At 44.7% G+C, this 12,120-nt stretch overlaps 1 long non-coding RNA gene across 1 annotated transcript; it reads right to left on the bottom strand.

Moving 5' to 3' along the window:
* Positions 1-9,002: 9,002 nt before the first annotated feature.
* LOC118973154 (uncharacterized) lies at positions 9,003-11,805 on the bottom strand. Its single transcript, XR_012129834.1, has 3 exons — positions 11,521-11,805; positions 10,938-11,104; positions 9,003-9,476 (listed from the first exon to the last, which is right to left on the bottom strand). It is a non-coding gene; the product is annotated as an uncharacterized lncRNA (long non-coding RNA).
* Between the last annotated feature and the right edge of the window lie 315 nt (positions 11,806-12,120).

Below are 12,120 nucleotides of genomic sequence, written 5' to 3'. Positions count from 1 at the left end.
GGTAGGTTTTTGATTACCAGTTAAATTTCATTGCTGGTAATTGGTCTGTTCAGATTTTCTGTTTCTCTCTGGGTCAGCCTTGGAAGGTTGTATTTTTCTAGAAAGTTGTCCATTTCTTCTAGATTATCCAGTTTGTTAGCATATAATTTTTCCTAGTATTGTCTAATGATTCTTTGTATTTCTGTGGTGTCCATAGCGATTTTTCCTTTCTCAGTTCTGATTCTGTTTATGTGTGTAGACTCTCTTTTTTTCTTGATAAGTCTGGCTACAGGTTTATCTGTTTTGTTTGTTCTCAAAGAACCAGCTCTTGCTTTCATTGATTCTTTCTATTGTTTTATTCTTCTCAATTTTATTTATTTCTGCTGTAATCTTTATTATGTCTCACGTTCTACTGACTTTGGGTCTCATTTCTTCTTCTTTTTCTAGTTCATTAATTGTGAGTTTAGACTATTCATATGGAATTGTTCTTCTTTCCTGAGGTAGGCCTGTATGGCAATATACTTTCCTCTTAGCACGGCCTTCGCTGCATCCCACAGATTTTGCCATGTTCAATTATTGTTGTCATTTGTCTCCATATATTGTTTTATCTGTTTTTATTTGGTCATTGATCCTTTGGTTCTTTAGGAGCATGTTGTGAAGCCTACATGTGTTTGTGGGATTTTTCATTTTCTTTGCATAATTTATTTCTAGTTTCATACCTTTGTGGTCTGAGAAACTGGTTGTTACAATTTCAATCTTTTGGAATTTACCGAGGCTCTCTTTGTGTCCTAGTATATGATCTATTTTTGAAAATGTTCCAGGTGTACTTGAGAAGAATGTGTATTCTGCTGCTTTTGGGTGTAGAGTTCTGTAGATGTCTGTTAGGTCCATCTGTTCTAGTGTGTTGTTCAGTGCCTCTGTGTCCTTACTTATTTTCTGTCTGGTTGATCTGTCCTTTGGAGTGAGTGGAGTGTTGAAGTCTCCTAGAATGAATGCATTGCATTCTATTTCCCCTTTTAATTCTGTTAGTACTTGTTTCACATATGTAGGTGCTCCTGTGTTGGGTGCATAGATATTTATAATGGTTATATCTTCTTGCTCGATTGTCCCTTTTATCATTATGTAATGTCCATTGTCTCTTGTGACATTTTTTGTTTTGAAGTCTATTTTGTCTGATACAAGTACTGCAACTCCTGCTTTTTTCTTCCTATTAGTTGCATTCAATGTCTTTTTCCATCCCTTCACTTTTAGTCTGTGTATGTCTTTGGGTTTAAAATGAGTCTCTTGTAGGCAGCATATAGATGGGTCTTGTTTTTTTATCCATTCAGTGACTCTGTGTCTTTTGATTGATGCATTCAGTCCATTTACATTTAGGGTGATTATCGGTAGGTATATACTTATTGTCATTGCAGGCTTAAGATTCTTGGTTACCAAAGGTTCAAGGTCAACTTCCTTACTATCTAAGAGTCTAACTTAACTCACTTAATATGTTATTAGAAACACATTCTAAAGGTTCTTTTTTTTTTCTCCTCTTTTTTCTTCCTCCATTCTTTATATATTAGGTATCATATTCTGTACTCTTTGTCTATCCCTTGATTGACTTTGGGGATAGTTAATTTAATTTTGCATTTGCTTTGTAATTAGTTGTTCTACTTTCTTTACTGTGGTTTTATTACCTCTGGTGACAGTTATTAAACCTTAGGAACACTTCCATCTATAGCAGTCCCTCCAAAATACACTGTAGAGATGGTTTGTGGGAGGTAAATTCTCTCAGCTTTTGATTATCTGGAAATTGTTTAATCCCTCCTTCAAATTTAAATGATAATCTTGCTGGATAAAGTAATCTTGGTTCCAGGCCTTTCTGCTTCATTGCATTAAATACATCATGCCATTCCCTTCTGGCCTGTAAGGTTTCTGCTGAGAAGTCTGATGATAACCTGATGGGCTTTCCTTTATATGTGATCTTATTTCTCTCTCTGGCTGCTTTTAATTGTCTGTCCTTATCCTTGATCTTTGCCATTTTAATTACTAAATGTCTTGGTGTTGTCTTCCTTGGATCCCTTGTGTTGGGAGATCTGTGCACCTCTATGGCCTGAGAGACTATCTCCTTCCCCAGATTGGGGAAGTTTTCAGCAATTACTTCCTCAAAGACACTTTTTATCCCCTTTTCTCTCTCTTCTTCTTCTGGTACCCCTATTATGTGAATATTGTTCTGTTTGAATTGGTCACACAGTTCTCTCAATATTCTTTCATTCTTAGAGATCCTTTTTTCTCTCTGTACCTCAGCTTCTTTGTATTCCTCTTCTCTAGTTTCTATTTCATTTATAATCTCCTCCACCATGTAATCTGCTTTTAATACCCTCCATTGTGCTCTTCAACAATTGGATCTCTGACTGGAATTCATTTCTGAGTTCTTGAATATCTTTCCTTACCTCCATGAGCATGTTAATGATTTTTATTTTGAACTCCTTTTCAGGAAGATTCATGAGGTCGATGCCATTTAAATTTTTATCAGAATTTGTAGTAATAATTTTAGTTTGATCCAGGTTCCTTTGGCATTTCATATTCGTATATGGCACCCTCTAGTGCCCAGAAGTTCTACTTTCTGGAGGTGCTCAGCCTCTCAAACAATGTTGGGGGTTGCAGGGGAGTGATTGGTGCCTGGGGGGAGTAAAGAGCTCTTTCCTACTTCCCAGCTGCTATGCCTGTCTCCACTGCCTGATCCAGTGGGTGAGCACACAGGTATATGCCTCTATGTTTTGCATTTTTAGTTGCTGTAGACAGATCTTCCCTCTTGCTGGCCTAATGCCAGGGTAGGGTTTGCCGGTTTGTAGGCCAGGTGGGGCTGACTGGGAGAAAGGTGCAGTAGGCTGCGTATCACAGAGGGGGTCCTTGGAGCTGTGTAGCCAGCCAGGGACCTGGAGCACCTGAAGATTGTGAAAGCTCCCAACCTGCTCGGCAGAATGTACCCAGACAATTTTGTCTACCTGTCCTTTCTCCTGAGCAGTAAGATCTGTGAAGTCATTGACCCTTTAGCAGCCCTCTTGCTAAGGGCTTCCTTGTTAGGAAGTCTCTCAGACTGCCCACGTTTCTTTTGTCCCAGAGCAGCCAGATATGGATCCCTGCTTTCCACAAGTGGCTGGAATCTCAGTCTCTCCAGGAATTCTGCCTGTCTTAGCTTTCCAACCCTCTAATCACGAGAGTACCATGCAAGCACCATGAAATGTATGTTTGTGCTCCCAGAGCAGATCTCCAGAGTTAGGTATTCATCAATCCCAGGCCTCCACTCCCTCCCTGGTCTGTTTCTCTTCCTCCTGCCAGTGAGTTGGGGGTGGGGGATAAGGCTTGGGTCCTGCCAGGCCACAGCTTTGGTATGTTACCCTATTCCCTGAGGTCTGCTCTTTTCTCTAGGTGTATGCAGTCTGGTGCAGTCCTCTTTCCTGTTGCTCTTTCAGGATTAGTTGTATTAATTATATTTTCATATTATATGCAGGTTTAGGAGGAAGCCTGTCTCACCTCTCACAACACCATCTTTAATCCTCTGCATAACTATTCTGAATCTTTTTCTCACCTGTGAAATGAAAGCACTAATTTGGGGTGATTCTGATGACTAAATGAATTAGGGCTCAGGCATGGGACCTGTGTTCCCTCTGTTGGGACTCTGCCCACTCTCCTGGGGTACATTTGCAAAATCTGCCTCTGAGGCTTGTCCTTAGTCAGAGAACCATTTAAGGCCAGGGATAAAAGAGTTATGGACTACCTCACACCCATGTGAAGGCTACTGTAAAAAAAAAAAAAAAAAAACCGAAAACAAGTGTTGTTGAGGATGTGGAGAAATTAGAGCTCTTGTGTACTGTTAGTGAATATGTAAATGGTGTAGCTACGGTATGGCAGTTCTTCATAAAAATTTAAATGGAACTAGTGTATGATCCAGCAATTCCACTTTTGAGTATATGGGTTTCCCCCACTATCTGAAAATAGACCATTCCTATGAAACCTTTCATAAGCCAAAATGACATAAAACAAAATAACCATTACCATTAATTTATATTGAGAAACTTTTGAGGACTCCCAAATCCCCAAAAATAACCTCTTTAGGCTGTGATACCTTAAGACCCATCTTGCTAATGGATGCACAAAAGAAATCCAGATAAAGCACAGATCAAAGCTAGGAAAGCCTGATGCTCCAGGATGTAGTTCCTGGAGAAAGAGTGTGGTGGGACCACTCTGGCTGCCCCAGGAGCACCACTACTTCTATACCAGCTCACTGCAAAATGAATGCTATTTTCACATTTTGCCTTTCTTTGTAAAAGTAAAAATCCTCTTTGGAGTTCTTCCATTTAATGAAAACTGCTACTAATGTATTGTATGTCTTTCTAAAAGCAAAGTGGTGTAATGTGAACTTCTGGAAAGCTTGGGATACCTGTACACCCAAAAGAATTGAAATCAGGGTCTCAAAGATATATGTGTATACCCATGTTCATAACAGCATTAGTCACAACAGTCAAAATGTGGCAGTGACCCAAGAGTCCATTGACAGAGGAATGGACGAACAAAATGTTGCAAATGAGTACGATGGAATATTATCCAGCCTTGAAAAGGAAGGAAATTCTGATACACTTCACTACACAGATGAAAGTTGAGGACATTGTACTAAGTGAATAAGCTAGTCACATAAAGACAAATATTGTGTGATTACCCTTGTGTAAGTACCTAGAACAGTCAAATTCATAAAGCAGAAGGGGATTACCAGGTCTTGGAGGAGAATGGAGGGTTGTCATTTAATTGATACAGAATTTTAGTTTTGCAAGATGAAAAGAGTTTTGGAGACTGGTAGCACAACAATGAGAATGTTATTAACACAGCTGAGCTGTATATATTTAAGAATGGCTAAGAGGATGATTTTAATGTTCTATGTATTTTACGAGGGAAGTGAGAGACTGAGTTAACATTATGGAGCAAAATGGTAGTGATGGTCATGGCCAGGAACAGGGTTCTCCCAACCAGGACAGGTATTAGAGTGAGACCCTCATCAGTCCACACCAGGGCTGGTGGTCAGTGGTCAGTTTCATTGGCCAAGCTGTGGCCTCACCTTCCAGAGTCGGCAAATGAAGAAGGTACCTGTGTGTATGAAAAAGTAGAAATTTCATTTATTTTCTCTACAGAGGTAGATAAGACCAATTACAGCAGCAAATCCAACTGAGCAGTAATCTGGGCTTTGCATACCATCACCTTCAGTTCTTACAGCAATCCAGTTAAGTAGGTATTATTGTCTTCGGTTTACAGGTGGGGGAACCAAGGTTCAGGGACTTGAGTAAGAATTGAATGAGCTGTTTAATTAGTCAGCTAGTGCTGGGCACATAGCTTCAACAGTGATGATGGTGTGTGCTAGGCACGGGTGGACCTGGAGCTTCGCTCTGGTCTCTGGGCACCCCCAGGATCATTGAGGGGACATATATAGTGAGGGGCTTGAAGCGTGGCCTAGAGCTTAAAGGAACAGGCATTGCAGAGACTCAGGATTTCATGAAAAGGAGGTGGCACTCAGTTACACGAAAGGGGGCAGATAAGAGGGCTGCAGCTCTAGGGTGCAGGAGGTAAACAGTAGATTTAGGTGGAGAAACAGTATTCAGTAGCAGGGGTAAGGGGGAAATGCAGTGAGAAACAAGATTCCTGATGTGGGTAAAAGGTCCCTGGGCTGGGGAGAATGGGTGTAGTCATTGCTATTGTAAGCTCATTTAAATTTACATAATAACAGCTAATATTTATGAAGCCCTGATTGTGTGCCAGGCACTGTTCTAAGATCTTTACATACAATAATGTGTTAAATTCTCACAGCAATTCCATGAGGCAAGCTGTATTCATGATATTCATTTTAAAGACGAAGAAAGTAAGACAAAGTGACCTAGTCCACCATCACAAAGCCAGCAGAGGGGGATAGAGCTGAGATTCAAACCCAGTATGACTCCAGAACCCAAACCCGATGCCGAAGCCCACTCTATGTGGTTGGTGATATGGAGTAGTTATCTAACTAAGATCATTTATATTTAGTCATAGGCATGATTTCCAGTCTTGTTCAGTCAGAAATTAGTATTATGAGATTTGCACATTGTATATATCCTAGATGCTTACAAAAAACCTGTAGAAGAATGCGAGGAGCTGTAAAGGGAGGAGGGCTTAGGTTGGGTAGTGATGATTAATGCTGTTTTGACAATAAATCATGACTTTGCCCCTGCGGGTCCTGTATTCACCATGCAGGTGGCAGTGATCATGAGAGGAACTCACAGGGATCCTAAATGCCAGGAGGTATTTTTAAGGGACAGAAACCCAACTCAACCAGCTTAAGCAAAGAAGAAAGCCTGTCAGCTCACCAAACAAGCTTCAGGAATGGCTTGGAGAGGAGTCACCTAGAAACACACACACTGTCCTCAGAGACCTTACTAAGCATCAGTCTGTAATTAAGGCCCCATACTAACCTTACGTACTCTTTCTTAATATTTAGCCAAAGGCCGTCTGTACCAGAACCACTTAGAGGGGTGAAGTGAAAGAGCATATTAAAAACGTACATGTCTGGAAGGGATTTTACACCTACTAAATCAGACTCTCTGGAGATGTGGCCCAGAAATCTGCATGCAAAACAAACTTCCCAGGTGACTCTGAATTTCAGAATTCGAGAGCTATGGCCTAGGTTCCCACAACAGCAACAGAGTGTGTCATGTGATCTGTTTCTCTGCCATACTGTCTCATGGAACCATACTCCTGTCCTAATAGCTCACTGAGTAGTTATCCAAAAGTGTGGTTGCCTGACTGGCGCCGCTTTCGTCACTGAACCGTAGGCTTCAGAGAGCAGGAACTACATTTGTTGGTACAATGAACGCCCTCATCATATCCGCGTTGACTAAACTCAGTGTCTGGTGCCTGGCGAGTGCTCAATAAACACTTACTGAATGAGTGAATATAATGAGCCCATAATATATGAATATTATGGTGGCAGAGTACTGTCACATACTTTTCTCATTTAATCCATTCAGCAACCTCCCACATGAGGTCTGTAGACTAAACATTATTTCATTTTTCAGGAAGAAAACTGAAACCTAGAGAGAGATTGACTTGCTCAAGTCACGTACACAGTAAGTGGTCTCCTACCTCCCATTCTGGGGTCTTCTGAGGCTCATTCACACAGAGTGGCACAGGGTCCAGTGAAATTGCGGGTCATCAGACGGACGTCCCCAGGGAGGCAGAGGTGGCACACACAGCCGCATTCCCCAGCTGGTCCCAGGCCTCTGTCCTTGGCACTCCAGTGAGGGGGCAGGTGAGGGCTGGCTCAGTCCTCTCACCTCCCCGGGGCCTGGTTTCCTCATCTGTAAGGAAGGAAGGCCAGGAGAACCAATCCCTGTCCCCACTCTACAAACTGAGGAGCATATCCAACCAGGCAGGTGGGACCCCCACCCCCACCCCGCCCTCTTTCCCCTCCTTGCCTACCAGGTTCATACACTCACCGGACTAGCCACTGTGCTGCAGAGAGGGACAGGGTAACAGAAACGCTGTTGAATCATTTATTCAACAAATATTTACTGAGCACCTCTGCAGGCCCTACTGACAGGAGGAGATGAGCTCCCACTTGCTGAGCCCAGACTCCTAAAAGGGGGACAGGCAGGGACCTGCACAGCACAGTGTGGCGGCCCCTCGCTTGCAGCTCAGGCAGACAGCCCTGGTCTCTTCTCGGCGGAATGGAAGCTGCGGTACCATGCCTAGGGCTGGCTGGGCTGGGGCTTGGGGTAAGGCTGTATTTGGCCCTCCCCACCTCTTGTAGAAGTCTGGCTTGTTTCTCAGCCTTCCTGTTAAGAGACTTTCACAACTTGAAAGTTGTAGGCATGGACTTGAGTCTGTGAACAGAGACCTGGCAGGATGGATTGAGAATTCTGGGGACGTCCCAGTTTCTGGCAAGATATGTAGACTAGTAGCTTCAACAGTTTGCAGAAGTTTAGGTAATTATAAACTCTCTTGTTCCCTGGCTATAGAAATCCCACTCCTGAATTTCTTCAAAACCAGCCTGCTGAGCATTGTCCCATGAAAAAAGGAAAGCTTTCTTTGTTAAATCTTTTAATCCTACTGCCTCTCATCTTGTCCACTCTCCCACATTCCCATAGATTCCTGGGCAGCCCTCTCTCTGTTCTGATACAGACTTATCCAGCTGGAACCAGTTCAGGTTCAGAAACAATAGGAAAATTATGGGCTGGACTGGCTGCTGTCATCTCTCCAAAGACAAAGGCTTAACAAGGCAGAGTCTGGTGTCAGAAATGAGGTTCAACATCTGGAGGCAGAAACCCCATGGGCTGTTCCTGGGGGCTGTTGGCTGAGACCCAGTCCTAACTCTTAATTGTTCCAAGGGCTGGCCTGTCTGACTCCAGACCCTTGCGTGTCCACTGCATGATGACCTCGTGGGTGCCCCCGAGAGCAACCCTTGATTGTCTCAGGCCAACATTCTCAGGTACCTGTGGTCTGCCCGCCCTGATGCCAGGGCCCTGCATACAAAACCCTAGTTTCATCATCCCCCAGCTATAGGTGTGGGGCTCTATGAAAGTTAGGACAACTTCTATGTTGTAGAATTATTGTGAGGTTTAAATTAGATAACAAATGTAAAGCACACGGTAGATGATTGGCAGCTGTGGGACTAATTCTTTCTGTCTTCCAGGTAGTCTGACACTCAAGCTGTCAATTAAATTATTATTGAGTATCTACTCTATGCCTAATGCTATGTTAAGACCCCTGAGAAATACACTAGAGATGTCCTCCATGTGGTTCCACCACCAAATCAGTCAAGTAATCAGAAAACAGGTTTTATGGGGCTTATTCTAGGCCTACTATTATGCTAGGAAAAGTGATAAATTACAATATGCATGATGCATGACACCCCCTTCCCATGAGACTCTAACACTGGGAAGAAAACATACACAGGAGAAGTTAAATTATAAAATAAGACCTGACAATGCTGAAAGAACATATACAAACCACATGATGTGCGCAATTCCTGCTAAGTGGAATGGATGGTCTAGCAGAGTAGAGGGTACCTCAGAATAGACATTTAGGAATCAGGAGGCCACATGGAGAGAAGAAAGGGGTACTGGGGACCCCCAGTTACATGAATGGGTTTTGGTTGTTGGGGTCAAGAGAAGAGGCTAAACCACATGGTGTAGATCAAAAGCCATGGGGTCTATGGATTGGGTGCGACAATGTCCCCTGCCCCTTTACTGCTGGGCAACATGGAGCAAGTGACTCACCTCTTCTAAGTCTCATTTTCTGCAAGCAGGAATAATAGTTTCTTCCTCGGGGTGTTGTAAAGACTGAATGAGATATTTTCATATATACATATCAATGACATAGCATCACTTCATATCAATATGTTAGCATTTATCATTATTAATAACATAAAGAGAAGTTGTGGTATAATTTCTGGAGGGAAAGCAGCCCATCTGAAGCCTTGAAAGTCTTCTTGTTTGCTAGAAAAAAGGTGATGATGGCTAGTATGAAAATTAGATTTGTGAAAATTAGTTTTCATATTTTATTTGCTTATATATTTGATCTGGGAATATAAACCTCCAACCACTCAAAAAAGGAAAGCTTTGTTTCATTTGTCTCAAAACCCATTTCTCCCATCCACCCTTAGACACAGTGCCTTGAGGATGTTGGGAAAATACATGCGTGCATACTGGGTCTGCAAGATGGGGCCATGTAGGCTGTGCTGGCCTTCTCAACCCAGCCAGTCCCTGCCTGGGACCTGGCTCTTGGGGTGTGATTTCAGTTCTTCTAGCTCTTCTCTTGGCAAGGGGCTCAAAGAATTTAAGGCAGTTGTCCACTGTCCATGGTAAGTGGGAATGAGATTAGCAAGAATACATGAAATCCACACTGCACCCAACCCGCTTCTTAAACCCTGCACTGTGGTTGCCAACAGGCCTGAACACTGACTGATCTTGAGTCCTCCACCTATTCCTGCTCTGCGGGGTGTGTGTGATGAGGACAGCCAAAAGGTAGCTGGACAGAAAGCGGGGGTAAAGAGGGGGAGGACGAAGACGTACAGATCGAACCATTAATCTATGAATTATTGAGAGTTGACTCTATTTAGAAACCAACTTTGATAATGGTTTGGCCAAAGCTGGGGCCCAGAAGGCTCCGTTCTAGCCTTGTCATGGTAACCGTGGGGCCAAAAGCCAGGCCTGCCCAGTGCTTTTCTAAAAGGCAACAGCTGCTGCCATCATTAGCTAAAGGAAGGTGTTTTAGGGCAGCAGCCCCAACGCAGTCCTTCAGCCATATCACCGTGAGGAGAGAAAGACTCTGAGCCCAGCACCCACGTAGCCCAAAGGACTGTGGTCTTTCACCTAGTCAATCTGCCAGCACAGGGAGGGACAAGTGAAGTGGGCCTTTGGCTTAAAGGCCCTGAATTTGGGAGCCTCTGGAAGGGCCTTTGTAGCTTCCTTCAGTTTTCCTTTTGATCCTGTTTGATAGACTTCCACGGGAATTAGGATCAGGGCAGGGACGGTATTTGCCTCAGGTAGAGACTCGCCTCCTCTGCCATGTTGGCACTAAGCCCCCCATTGTGAGTGAACCAGAAAGCTGGGTCACACTCATTTTGCATCTGTGGGGGTGGCGAGTTGGGTCTGTCTGCAAACTCAACCTGCTGATTCACTAACTAAGGAGCTGCTGGCTTCCTCGTCTGTGGTATCACCTCATTCACCAGAAAGAGGCAGTCGGGGGTTTGCAGGAGGCAGGCTGGGACCCTAGTTAAGCTTAGACCCTTGCGCATCATTGATCACCTGAGTTTCAGTTCCCTCTTCCATGAAAGAAAGACAAAAATGTTTCCACTCAGAACTTTTGGGAGGAATAAATAAGATGAAAATTCTTATGGTGTCCAGCACCAGGCCTGACAGACATCAGTCGGTAGAACTGCTTTCCCCCTCACATACCTGACAATGCCAGCATTTGTAGTCTCCTGTCAAGGGAACTGATCACGTCTGAATCGGGGGCCCCGGGTGGGAGCTGCTGTTGTCCTGACTGTGGGTGGCGATTTGCTGCTCTTTATTGTTCTTCAAATTGGCGGACTCCTGATACTCAAGGTCTTCAGGGCTTTCGCCTTGAAGGATAAGAACACATCTCTGTATGTGAAAAAGGGCCGATCAAATTCACAACCAGGGAAACCATGGGAAGATGCAAAGCATCATGGGGACCTACAAGCTGCTACTCTGCAGGTCAGACCGTGGAAACAGGGGTAAGACAGCGTTTTGCTCAGTCAGCAGGAGCACCACGCCAAACAAGGCTCAAGGGCCCCCCCCACCCCCCGGCATGGAGAGCGTCCACTCCAGTCAGCTCCCCAGCTGATTCTTGAAGAGCCTGGAATGCAGAGGAAACCTGTTACAAGGGGTGATGGGCGTGAATAGGTGTACAGGTTTGAGAGGGAAAGTCCCTCAGCCTGACGGACAATGAGGAGAAGACGCTGAAAAGAGCTATTCAGGGCTGGCAGCAAGGAAGTCTCCCACTTCCCTGATTTACCTGAAGTATCGTTTAATTCTTCAGACATCTGGCTTTGGTAGTTGTGGACCTCAGCCAAGAAGAGGCAGAGATGGAGCAGCGGATATTGCCGAGAAAGCTGTGGGAGGAAGCCCTGGTCCCCCAGGCTGCAAAAGGGCCATATCAGGAGCTGCCCTTCCTGAAAGGTGGAGTCAGATGGGCGAGTCAGGGATCCTCGCACAATGCCCAGTCCCCCAACCCCGTTCCCTAAGGTCCTGGGGAGGAGGCAGCCCTTCCTCAGACCAGCCCCCCATGGCCCGCTGTCTGTCTCCCCAGGAGCCAAAGGGAATTAGTTCTTTTCCGGAACTGAGAAGTGGCTCTGACCCCAGCTGGTCAGTTACTGATGGAGTTGGGCGGTGGAGGCCAGGCAGGGCAATGGGCTGGCGTCAGGCCAGCCTCACGCTGGGCAAATCTGCTGACTCATCTCCCTCTTCTCCACAAGCCCTGGTTGTTGGCAAGCAGGAAGCAGCTCCCAGGAGGCTGATGGCTGGTGGTGTGGGCCACCTGGCAGGGTCTAACAAAGTGTTGCGGGGCGCAGAAGCCATCACCCACCTGCCACCCCTGTCCCAGATTCCACGAACT

Source organism: Manis javanica, chromosome 4 (genome assembly GCF_040802235.1).
Source record: "Manis javanica isolate MJ-LG chromosome 4, MJ_LKY, whole genome shotgun sequence".
Lineage (NCBI taxonomy): Eukaryota > Metazoa > Chordata > Mammalia > Pholidota > Manidae > Manis > Manis javanica.
This window is presented reverse-complemented; position numbering and strand designations above follow the sequence as displayed.